Genomic DNA, 11,774 nt, shown 5'->3' with positions numbered 1-11,774 from the left:
GAAGATGTGGTATATATATACAATGGGATACTACTCAGCCATAAAAAAGACAAAATCATCGCAATGGCAACAGCATGGATGGACCTGGAGGGAATTATTCTAAGCCAAATAAGCCAGACTGAGAAAGACAAACAGCATATGATTTCACACGTATGTGGAATATAAACAAACGCATGGACAAAGCAAATGATTCAGTGTTTACCAAGGGAAGGGGGTGGGGAGTGAGCACAGGGGTTGAAGGGGAGCACTTATGCTGTGGTAGACAAGAAATAATGTACAACTGAAATTTCACAATGATGCAAATTATTATGAACTCAATTAAAAATAAATTTTAGAAAAACTGAGAATTGTGGACTCTTGGAAGATAGAATTAATAGTTAATGTTAAGCGCAGGCTAGCTCTCTGTCTCCAACTCCAATTAAAATTCTTTGTAATACAACTTCACTTCTTCGCCTTTAAATGCCCCAGGCTTTTACTCCCTAGAGGGTGTCAATCTACAAAAACAGAAACCAGTTTATGAGGCAAAGTGTTTATTTGGGATCAAAGAATTGCAATTTGGGGAGCACTGATTCAGTGAGAAACCCGAGTAACGTTCTGATTACAGCAGAAGGACTCAGGGTTTTTATGGGAAAAAGGGAGGAAGATGAGGTGAGTTGTATCAAAGACGAGTTTATTGGTGCTAGATGAGGTAAGGCTCGGTTTGTTCTTTATAGACTGCTTTGAGATTTGATCATGAGGCAAAAGGCTAGATCGGAACTTCATTCATTGGTTATCAATGCAGTCATCAGGAAAGCCCAATTTTATCAGTCCTTACAAACAGGATCTTCTTGCTCTTACTGCCTTCTTGGAATGTTGGCAGTTTGATTTAGTTTGGAAGATAAAACAAGACATGCACAACAATTTCTTTAAAATGGCCATGCTGTCTCTATTCTAATGTGGCTCCACTCATGTCATCTTTCATATAGGATATTATTTGGGTTTCTACCTGAATCTGTGCTTCCAAAATTGTAATTATTTGATTCCAAGTAAACACTCTACCTCTTAAACTAGTTTCTGTTTTTGCAGATTGACATTACTTTTTGATTACCTCAATATTTCAAAGTGTTTGAAACTCATTGTCAGTCTTTTTCTGTTTCTTTTCTCCTTTCTCTCTGATCCTATCCTGAGCTAATTACATTCAACTTTCTGTTTGGAGTTTTGCATTTTCTCCACCACACCCTTCCTCATAATGAACTCTATGCTGAAAATATTTTGCTATTGAGTAATTATTTATGTGTGTATGGCTATTCTGGGAGAAAGTGACATGTGACCTCTCGGGCACTTAGGGCTAGCTCAAGAAAGATCTTTTGTCAGATCTCTCTGAAATTTTAGACTTTCAAAGACTGCTTTTTTTTTTTTTTGAGGAAGATTAGTCCTGAGCTAACATCTGCTGCCATTCCTCCTCTTTTTTGCTGAGGAAGACTGGCCCTGAGCTAACATCCGTGCCCATCTTCCTCTATTTTATGTGTGGGATGCTTATCATGGCTTGATGAGATCCGAACCTGTGAACCACAGGCAGCTGAAGCGGAAAGTGGGAAATTAACCACTGCGCCACCTGGCTGGCCTCAAAAGACTGCTGTTTTAATTATGTAGGTAAGAACGAGGTATGCCTCCCTTCTGGAGCACCTAATTTACATGGACGTAGACATGCAATCTCACTTTTCAACACAGATTCAGAAATTCAGATAAGAAGACTTTGACACAAAATGTCTCACGTAATCTCACTCTGTAGTTCCAGGGAAAAGCACCCTCGTATCTAATGTACAGCCCAGATATAACGTTGACCATTTACACGGAGTCTTGCTTTTCATTGAGCCTCTACAAACCCACCATTCTTTAAATTTTACCTAAACTCCACCCTTTCCTCAAATATAGAACACTCTTATTTTGTTTAATGAGACACTGTCATTTCTGGCGCTTGTCGCCCTTGTCATTGCAGTAATTTGGTAAAGCTGCCTTTACTGGAATGGATGTGTCCCTAGTGGTCTTGAGCTGAGCTAGGACAGAACTAAAGGAAGAGTTCAAACACATGCAGTTTTTTTTCTCTTGCACAGTGCGTACCGGGTGGCAGCAGCTGGGAGTTTTCTGCCAAAATCCCAATGGTAACTGCTGGAAGATGCTCATGGGCTTTCGCAATAAGCTCCAGGCTGCACAAGTATGGGTGGCAGTCACTTCCAAAATTATATTTGAGTGGGTGCCATAAGGGCCCAAAGGCATTGGGAGAGCCGCCTTCTTTTATAATTCAGACATGGCCTACTTTTGTTCAATTCCTCACACAAATATAGCTTTCTTTCTGGTAGTGTTACAGGTGGGAGCTAGCAATATTCCCAGATGTGGAATATGTGTTCTCCAAAATCTTAGCAGAAGGAAGAAAATGACACATATCATAGCATAAATAAATGAAATAGAGACCAAGAAATAAAGAAAAAAAGTCGATAGCACTAAAGGTGGTTTCTTGAGGAGATAAAATTGACAAACTTTTAGCTACACTAAGAAAAAGTCTCACATTAGTAAAATAAGAAATTTAAGAGTAGTCATCACAACTGAAGATACAAAAATACTTAGGATCATAAAACACTTCTATGAATAACTATTATGCCAAAAAATCAGACCACCTTAAAGAAGTGGATGAATTCCTAGACACACAAAGCCTGCTAAGAATGAATTAGGAAGAAATAGGAAATCTGAACATATCAATAAGTAGCAAGGTGACTGAATCAGTAAACAAAAACCTCCCAGAACAGAAAAGTCCGGGATAGCTGTCTTCATTGGTGAATTCTACCAAACATTTAAAGAGTTAACATCAACCCTTCTCAAGCTCTTCCAAAAACTTGAAGGAGAGTGGAGATTCCCAAACTCATTTAAAAAGTCCAGGTTTACCTTGATACCAAAGCCAGATAACGACACAATAGACCAGTTTCTTTGATGAATATAGATGTAAAAAGTCTCAAGAAAGCAAACTGAACTCAAGAACATATCGAAAGGATCAGTTACTGTGATCAACTTGGGTTTATCCCTGGGATGCCAAGTGTCCAGAAACCTATCTTGAAATCATAGAACTTTACAATCTAAATGACAAAGAAATCCAAAACAGTCAGAAAACAACTAAAAAGATGGTGATAGTGAGCCCTTACCTATCAACATTACTTTAATGATAAATAGATTAAATTCTCCACTAAAAAAAAACATATAATGTGCAGTCAGCCTGGTGGCATTAAGCTCCTGTGCTCCACTTGGGTGGCCAGCAGTTTGCCGGTTCGGATCCCAGGTGCGGACCTACACACCACTTATCAAGCCATGCTGTGGCAGGAGTGCCACATATGAAGTAGAGGAAGACGGGGACAGATATTAGCTCAGGGCTAACCTTCCTCACAAAAACCAAAAACATAAAATGGCTGAATATATAAATAAAACAAAATTTAACGATATGCTGTGTACAAGAGACACAGTTTAGCTTTAAGGATACACAGAGACTGAAAGGGTAGGGACGCAAAAAGATATTTCAAGTAAATGGTAAGCAAAATAGAAGAAGTGTAGATATACTCATATCAGACCAATTAGATATTAAGCTAAACATTGCCAAAGAGATCAATAAGGTTATTATATAATGATAAAGAAGTGAATTCATCAAGAAGATATGAGCATCTAAATATATAAAGCAAACACTAACAAAACTAAATGGAGAAATAATCAGCAATATAATAATAGTAGAGGATTTCAATATCTGACTCTCATCAATGGAGAGACATGCTGATATAAAATCAATAAGCAAAGACTTGAACAACAGTCTAGAAAAATGTTCTAAAAGACTTACACAGAACATTTCATCCAACTACAGAAGAATATACATTTTTCACATATGTACTCAGAACATTCTCCAGAGTAAATCAAATAGACCAAAAAACAGATCTCCTCAAAGTCAAGAAGTTAGAAATTATATTAAGTATCTTTTCCAACCACAATAGTACGAAGCTAGAAATCAAAAAAAGCAGGAAAATAAGAAAATTTTAAAAAGTATGGAAATTAAACAACACATTCTTGAATAACTAAAAAAATCAAAGAAGAAATGAAAATGAAAATCACAAAAAAATATCTTGGGGGCAAATGCAAACACAGCTCACCAAAATTTATGGATTGCAGCAAAAGCAATACCAAGAGGCAAGTTTAAAAATATAAACACAAACATAAGAAAATATATCAAATAAACAAGATAACACTACTACTCAAGGAACTAGAAAAAGAAGCAAAAACTAAGATCAAAGTTCACAGAAGGACAGACATATTAAAAAGTAGAGCAGAAGTTAGTGAAATAGAAAATAGGAAAACAATTTAAAATATGAACAAAAGTAAGAGCTTTTTTAAATGATTAGCAGAAGTGACAAAACTTTAGCAAAACTAACATCCAAAAAATGGAGGACCCAAATAAATATAATTAGAAGACAAGACATTACAAATGATACCATTAAAATACAAAGATCAGGGCCTGGCCCCGTGGCCGAGTGGTTAAGTTCGCGCGCTCCGCTGCAGGCGGCCCAGTGTTTGGTTGGTCCGAATCCTGGGCGCGGACATGGCACTGCTCATCAAACCACGCTGAGGCAGCGTCCCATATGCCACAACTAGAAGGACCCACAATGAAGAATATACACCTATGTACTGTGGGGCTTTGGGGAGAAAAAGGAAAAAATAAAATCTTTAAAAAGTACAAAGATCAAAAGAAACTATTATAAACAATTACACGCCAAGAAATTGGACAACACAGAAGAAATGGATAAATTCCTAGAAATGCATACCTACCAAAACAAAATCATAAAGAAACAGAAGATGTGAGCAGACTGATAATGACTAAGGAGCTAGAAGCTGTGATCAAACAGCGCAACAATGAAAAGACCAAGATCAGATTGTGTCACTGGTGAATTCTTCCTCACAAGTAAAGATGAATTAACATCAGTCCCTCTCGAAATTTTCCAAAAATTTGTAAAAGAAAGAAAACTGTCGAATTTATTTTACTCAGCTAGCACCACTATGACACTAAAGCCAGATAAGTACACTAAAAAATAAGTTCAGGCCAATGACTTTGACAAATATAGTTGCAAAAATTCTCAGCAAAATACTACCAAGCTGAACTCGGTAGCACACTTAAAGGATCACACATCACTATGAGGTGGCACTTGTCTCTGGGATACAAAAATGGCTCAACATACGCAAATCAACAAGTGTGATACACCGCATTTGTAAAATAAAGGGTAAAAATCTTATTCTTCTTTCAATGATGCAGAAAAATTACTTGAAAAATTTATCCTTCTTTTATAATAAAAGCTCTCAACTAATTGTGTAAAGAAATAATGTACTTGAACATAATAAAGTTCATATATGTAAGGTCCGTGATTAACATCAGACCCAATAGTGAAAGTTTGAGAGCTTTTCATCTAAATCATGAACAAGTGAAAGATGCACATCTTCATCACTCGATTTCAAGATAGTATTGGAAGTCCTAGCCAGAGCAATTCATTGAGAAAAAGAAATAAAGACACCAAAATCTGAAAGTTAAAGTAAATTTTTTTCTGTTTGGAGGTAACATAATTTTATGGATGAAAATCTTAAAGACTCAACCAAGAAATCCTTAGCATAATTCAATTCAGTAAAGCTGTTGGGTACAAAATCAATCAAATTAAATTAGTCAATTTTATTTCTTTGCACTAACACCAAAATATATGATAAAGGTATTTAAAAAACCAATTTTATTTATAATACCATCAAGAAAATACTTAGGAATAAATTCAAGCAAAGCGGGGAGTCTATACACTATAAAGTATAAGAAAAAATTTGAAGAAGACACAAACAAATGGAAAAACATCCCATAATGATGGATCAGTGAGTTAATATTAAAATGTCAATACTTATCTAAAGCCATCTATATATTCAATGCAATCACTATCAAAATTCCAAGAGCATTTTTCAGAGAAATAGAAAAAATATCTCACAGTTTGTATGGGGATCACAAAAGATGCTGAATATTCAAAGCAATCTTGAGAAAAAATAGCATAGCTGGGAGCAACGGAAATCATTTCTTGATTTTACACAATATTACAAAGCTATGCTAATCAAAACTAGATGGTACTGATATAAAAATAAACATATACAACAATGGAACAGAATTGAGAGCCAAGATACAGACTCATGCATATATGGTCCAGTAATATTTGACAAAGGAGCTAAGCATGCTTAATGAGAAAAGGATTTTCTCTTCAATAAACAGTATTTGAACTACTGGATATTCACACACAATTAAATAAAATTGGACACCTATCTTACACCACTCACAAAAATTAACTGGAAATGGATGAAATAATTTAATGGAACACCTGAAACCATAAAACTCTCAGACGACAAGGTCTTAGAAGACCTCAATGTAGGTTTTGACATTGATATTTTTGGACATGACATGAAAAGTACAAGCAGAAAAAGCAAAAATCAACAAATAGGATGGCATTAAACTAAAAGCCTTCTTTACAATAAAATACTCAACAAAATGAAAAGCCAACATACTAAACATATAAAATATTTTCAAATTATGTGATGAGAGGTTAATATCCAAAATGCATATGGAACTCCTACAACTTAATAGCAAAAATACAAACAACCTGGTTGAAAAAATGGACAAAGGACCTGGATAGACATTATTCCAATAAAGACTTACAGATGACCAAAAAATACATGAGAAGATGCTTAATGTCACTAATCACCAGGGAAAAGCATATCAAAACCACAATGGGTTCACCTCACATCCGTAAGAATGACAATCATGAAAAAGACCAGAGATAACAATGTTGCTGAGGGTGTGAAGAAAAGGGAGTCTTGTGCACTGTTGTTGGTAATGTAAATTGGTATAGCTTCTATGGAAAACTGTATGGAGATTCTTCAAATAATTAAAAATAGAACTACCATATGATCCAACAACCCAACTTATGGGTATATATCCAAATAAAATGAAATCAGAATCTCAAAGAGATATCTGTACATCCATGTTCATTGTAGCATTATTCACAATAGAAAACACCTGCAAACAACTTGTTTCATATGTATATATGTATTAAGTATATGTGTGTGTATACACACACACACACACACACACACAATGGAATATTACTAAGCCACAATAAAGAAGGAAACCCAGGCATTTGTGACACACAGATTGACTTTGTAGGTACTATGCTAAATGGAAAATCAGAGTAAGAAAAATACTATATGATCTCACTTACATGTGGAATCTCAAAAAGCAATATGGATGAATCTCCAAAATATAGTATTGAGTGAAAGAAGCATGGCAAAATTAATTATATGTTCAAATAATGATTAGCTTCTTGGAGTTTTTGATTAGGAAAAAGCAAAAGGAAGACTCCAAGAGTACTAGAAATATGAAATATTCTAAATCTTGATCTTTGTTGTAGTTACATAAGCATATATATAGGTAAAATTTGTAACCTGTATGCTTGAGATTTGTATTAACTGCATTAACTAAAAACTGTATCAGCTGTAAGTAAATAATGCCTTGAAGATGATATGTTCAAGGTAACTCCCCACTTCAAGTTTTCTTACTGTTCCTGATTTTGCACATACAGCTTCTGCATGATGTTCCTCTGTTTTTAGTCATCGATGGAAAACACATCAGTAGTGCCTTTTGAAAATTTTATACAGAAACATTTATTTAGAAGCTAAGGGTAAAATCTCTGAAAAACAATCAAAAAAATAAAGAGACAGACATAGAATTTCCAAAACTATTTTGAAATTTTCTTTTTAATTTTGATTTCATATTTAATTTAACTGTCATCAGATAACAGGTCTATATTATTTCCCTGAAATGTATTGTTATTTTTGGTGCCCATATTTTGCATGATAAATAATTCTAGTTATCTGGACATTTGCAGATGTGAGGTGATCCACATAACAGACGGCTGACTTACTCAGGTTTGCTCACTCACTATCATCATGTGTTCTATTAAGACTAAGCATGTTTATGTGTCTGAATTCATATCCATGGACCCCATGAGCATCATGAATCAACGTAACATTTAAGCATCATGGACACAATTAATTTCAAGAGAGAATTTAGTCATGGTGTACTTTAAAACAGATTGGCCATTGCAATTACAACTAGAGCCTGGGGAAAGATATACATTACTTAAACAAAAAGTTACATGAATTAAAATGGCTTGCCTTCAAGATCCAGATAAAACAGATTGTGAAAGACTGCTTACAAAAACAGTGAAAATATAACATGCACAGATCAAAGACATAGAACATAGTGTTTAAAATAAATTCCTGGACAGAAATCAATATACCAACTTAAAGGACAAGTTTGGGAGTCACATTTTAACACTTATTTGCTGCGTGATACTGAGAACAATATTAGTTTCCCATGCCTCCATTTTCTCACTTAGAAGATGGGTGTCAAAGTACTTATATCATATAGTTGTTAATAGGATGCAAAGTAATGTATAAAAATTGCTTGGTGTGGAGCATAGCAAATAGTAAGTGCTCAAAAAATAGCCTCTCTTAGTATGGTAGTCTCACGTAATTCTTAACAACTTCCTATTATACTGATCAAAGAATTTAACTTTCTCTTCAAGCCTTATTAAAGGAGAGAGAATTACCATATGTTTAAATGTTAACGACTTCAGGAAATTAGACTCGTTTAGCATTGAATAATTTGAAGAATGAGACTAAGTTTGCTGTCATTTTAAATTTACACATTTCCCCAGCCACCTTTCTCAGGGCCCCCTTGACCTCGCTGTTCCTCAGACTGTAGATGAGGGGGTTCAGCACAGGGGTGAAGACAGTGTAGCATGCTGACACGACCTTATCAAGGTCAGCTGACCTGTAGGATTTGGGTCTCATGTAGGTGGAAATGGCAGCTCCATTAAAGAGTCCCACCACAGCCAAATGTGAGGAGCAGGTGACAAAAGCCTTCTTGCAGGCTTCTCTAGAATGCATCTGGAGAACAGCTGCGACGATAAAACTGTAGGAGGTCAGGATGAGGGAAAAGGGGACCAGAAGCATTAACACACAGCAGATGTACATTACATTTTCGAAGACTGATGTGTCAGCAGAAGCCAAACGCACCAGCATGGGGGCCTCACAGAACAAATGGTCGATCTCACGTGCACCGCAAAATGGGAAGCTCAGGGTAGCAGCAGCCTGCATGAGCCCATCAGCTGCCCCCAGGAACCAAGACCCCAAAGTCATTCTCAGGCATAATTGCTGGCTCATGAGGACAGGATATCTCAGTGGATGGCAAACAGCCACGTAGCGGTCATAGGACATGGCTCTAAAAGGAAACTCTCGCCGCCACCCAGTGTGAGTGAAAAAAGAGCCGCAGCACACAACCAGCAGGGGAGATGGACTTCTTGCCAGTCAAGTAGTCAGCAGCCATTTTGGAAATGATCGTGACAACCAGCATCACATCCATGAGGGAGAGTTGGCTCAGTAGGAAGTACATGGGTGTGTGGAGCCGGGGGTCCCAGTGAATCAGGAGAAACATGAGGGCATTGCCCATAAGAGAAGCAATGGCCATTGTCAGCACCACCATGAAGAGAAAGAGGTGGGGTCTTGTATGTTTAAAGAGTCCTAGAAGAATGAAGTCTGATGTTGTGTTTCTCTTCTCCACGATTTCTTCTGGTGTGATTCTGCAAATGGAAAAATAGAGAAGGAAGGGACTTTCATCATCTACAAACCTTAGTTTGGCTTCATAACTTCTGCACATGTGCTGGATATGGAATCCAAGGTCCTGACTCAAAGCCCTACATCCCAGTTAAGATGCTTCTGCTTGACCTGTTATTCCACTTCTCTGTAACTCAGCCTTTCACTGTTTTAAATAACGTTAGTCTATGTATTTCACACAATGATATATTGGTTGGTTGGTATAATAGATCAAAATGAATCAAAAGTAGAAAAAAGCTTTCAAAGATTATAAAATTGTAAGTAGTTAATTTGGCTGTTTTTTATATTATTTAATAATTATTACTATTGTGCTTTTCTTATGTGTACTGAAACCAAAATTTAACCAAGTTAGAAAATAAACACTTATTTAAACATTTGCTATTTATATTTCTTTGAGTCTTAGATGAATTCTTTTCAAATTTTGGAAATTTTAACATACTCAAATTAGTTATTTTTTTAAGAAACAAAAAATTACAGCTATTTCACTGTGGGTTACAAGGGCCACAGAAGGGAACAGATGAGTATAACAAAGTTTCCCCACTGAAGGAACATAATATCCCCAATAATTGATGAAAATGTTACTTCCTCTCGTTAAATAACTATTTTTATTACCTGATTTTAAAGTGCGGCTATGCTAGTTCATCACTCTCTGCTCTGAAACCTTCAGTCTGTTTCCATCACACTTGGAATAAAATGCACATTTCTTTCCCCAGCTTACTAGGACTTGGAGCCATGCCCTACACATCGTTTCACGACACAATGTACCATCATGGAGGCTTGCAACGATCAGGTGAGTATGAAAGGCAAGCATGAGAGGACCTTTGATGAGAGTAAATGCTTGGAGAGCATAGCAATAACTATAACAACGAGTAAGGTGATTAAAAAGAAAAGGAAGCAGTTTTAAAACAACCATATTACATGAAGCATAATTATTAGTCACAGGTGAAGTATAAATATATCTGAGAGGAAAAATATTTTAAAAATGCTTAAATTACATATTTGGCCTATCTTCTGAGGATAGTTGTTTAATATTTAACAAAACAGATCTATTTTCTTTGGAGACACAAACAAAATGACTGAGCCCACAGAAATGAGCATGGCGTTATGAGGAAGGGTTCACAGATTGAGAGCTGCTATACACTGAACATAAGTAAGATTTTTTAGTGTTTGACATTGTTTAAACTCCATACTAAGAACAAAACTTGTAAATTCATGAAGAGCAGAAGAGCATATAGGTGCATGGAGCCAACTCTCCTCTTTTATTAGCAGAAAAATGCACAAATTTGCCAATTTTGTTTATGGACAGGTTTGCAGACCTCTTTATTTCTGACATGGACAGTCCAAAAATATTTCATCCGAAGCCTTAGAGACACAATAACCTCTGAGCCTGTTTTCTGGAATTGTCTGGTAATTGATTGGTAATTGTTTACTACAGAGACAGAGATAGTGATGATGCTTTATAACCCGAAGGGTTTGATTTTGTGAATACTCTAATACTATAAAAATTAGGCGGCAGACAGAGCCCATGTCTTGCAGAGCCATTTAACACATAGGCAGTCTCTTTAAGAGACCTATGGAAAGTCAGTGCTAATGGCTCATTAAAGTGCTACCTCCACCACGTCAGCATTCACGTTTGAACGGATACAACAACACACAGGAACACCAGCACCTTTGCGATGGCTTGTTTAACCACTGATACCAGACACATAAGCAGTCTACCTAATCGAGGCCTTGCCAAGCCTTAGTGATTTGCACTACCTCCTATCTAGTGCATTCAGCTCCTTGTTTTGTACACTATTTAAGATATCTTTCTCCTCTTATAGCCACAGACCGTGATTCCTTGCCTGCAGGCTCTCTCAGCCTCCATTATAACTTTAAACCACCCTCAGACTGATCATATTGATGTGGGGATGTATGGATAAAGAACTCTGGGCTCAAGATACAGAACTCCTGGTTTGAGAATCATTTTCTATATATGTGATGAGGAGTCAGTTACTTAACCTTGCTGCATTTATATG

The 11,774-nt window shown here is 36.3% G+C and overlaps 1 pseudogene; it reads right to left on the bottom strand.

The window, feature by feature from the left end:
* Positions 1-8,759: 8,759 nt before the first annotated feature.
* LOC139043574 (olfactory receptor 2T33-like) lies at positions 8,760-9,799 on the bottom strand (annotated as a pseudogene).
* Between the last annotated feature and the right edge of the window lie 1,975 nt (positions 9,800-11,774).

The sequence above is a fragment of the Equus asinus genome, unplaced genomic scaffold, assembly GCF_041296235.1.
Source record: "Equus asinus isolate D_3611 breed Donkey unplaced genomic scaffold, EquAss-T2T_v2 contig_3, whole genome shotgun sequence".
Taxonomy (NCBI): domain Eukaryota; kingdom Metazoa; phylum Chordata; class Mammalia; order Perissodactyla; family Equidae; genus Equus; species Equus asinus.
Note: the sequence above shows the minus strand (reverse complement) of the source record. Positions and strands in the feature narration are given on the sequence as shown.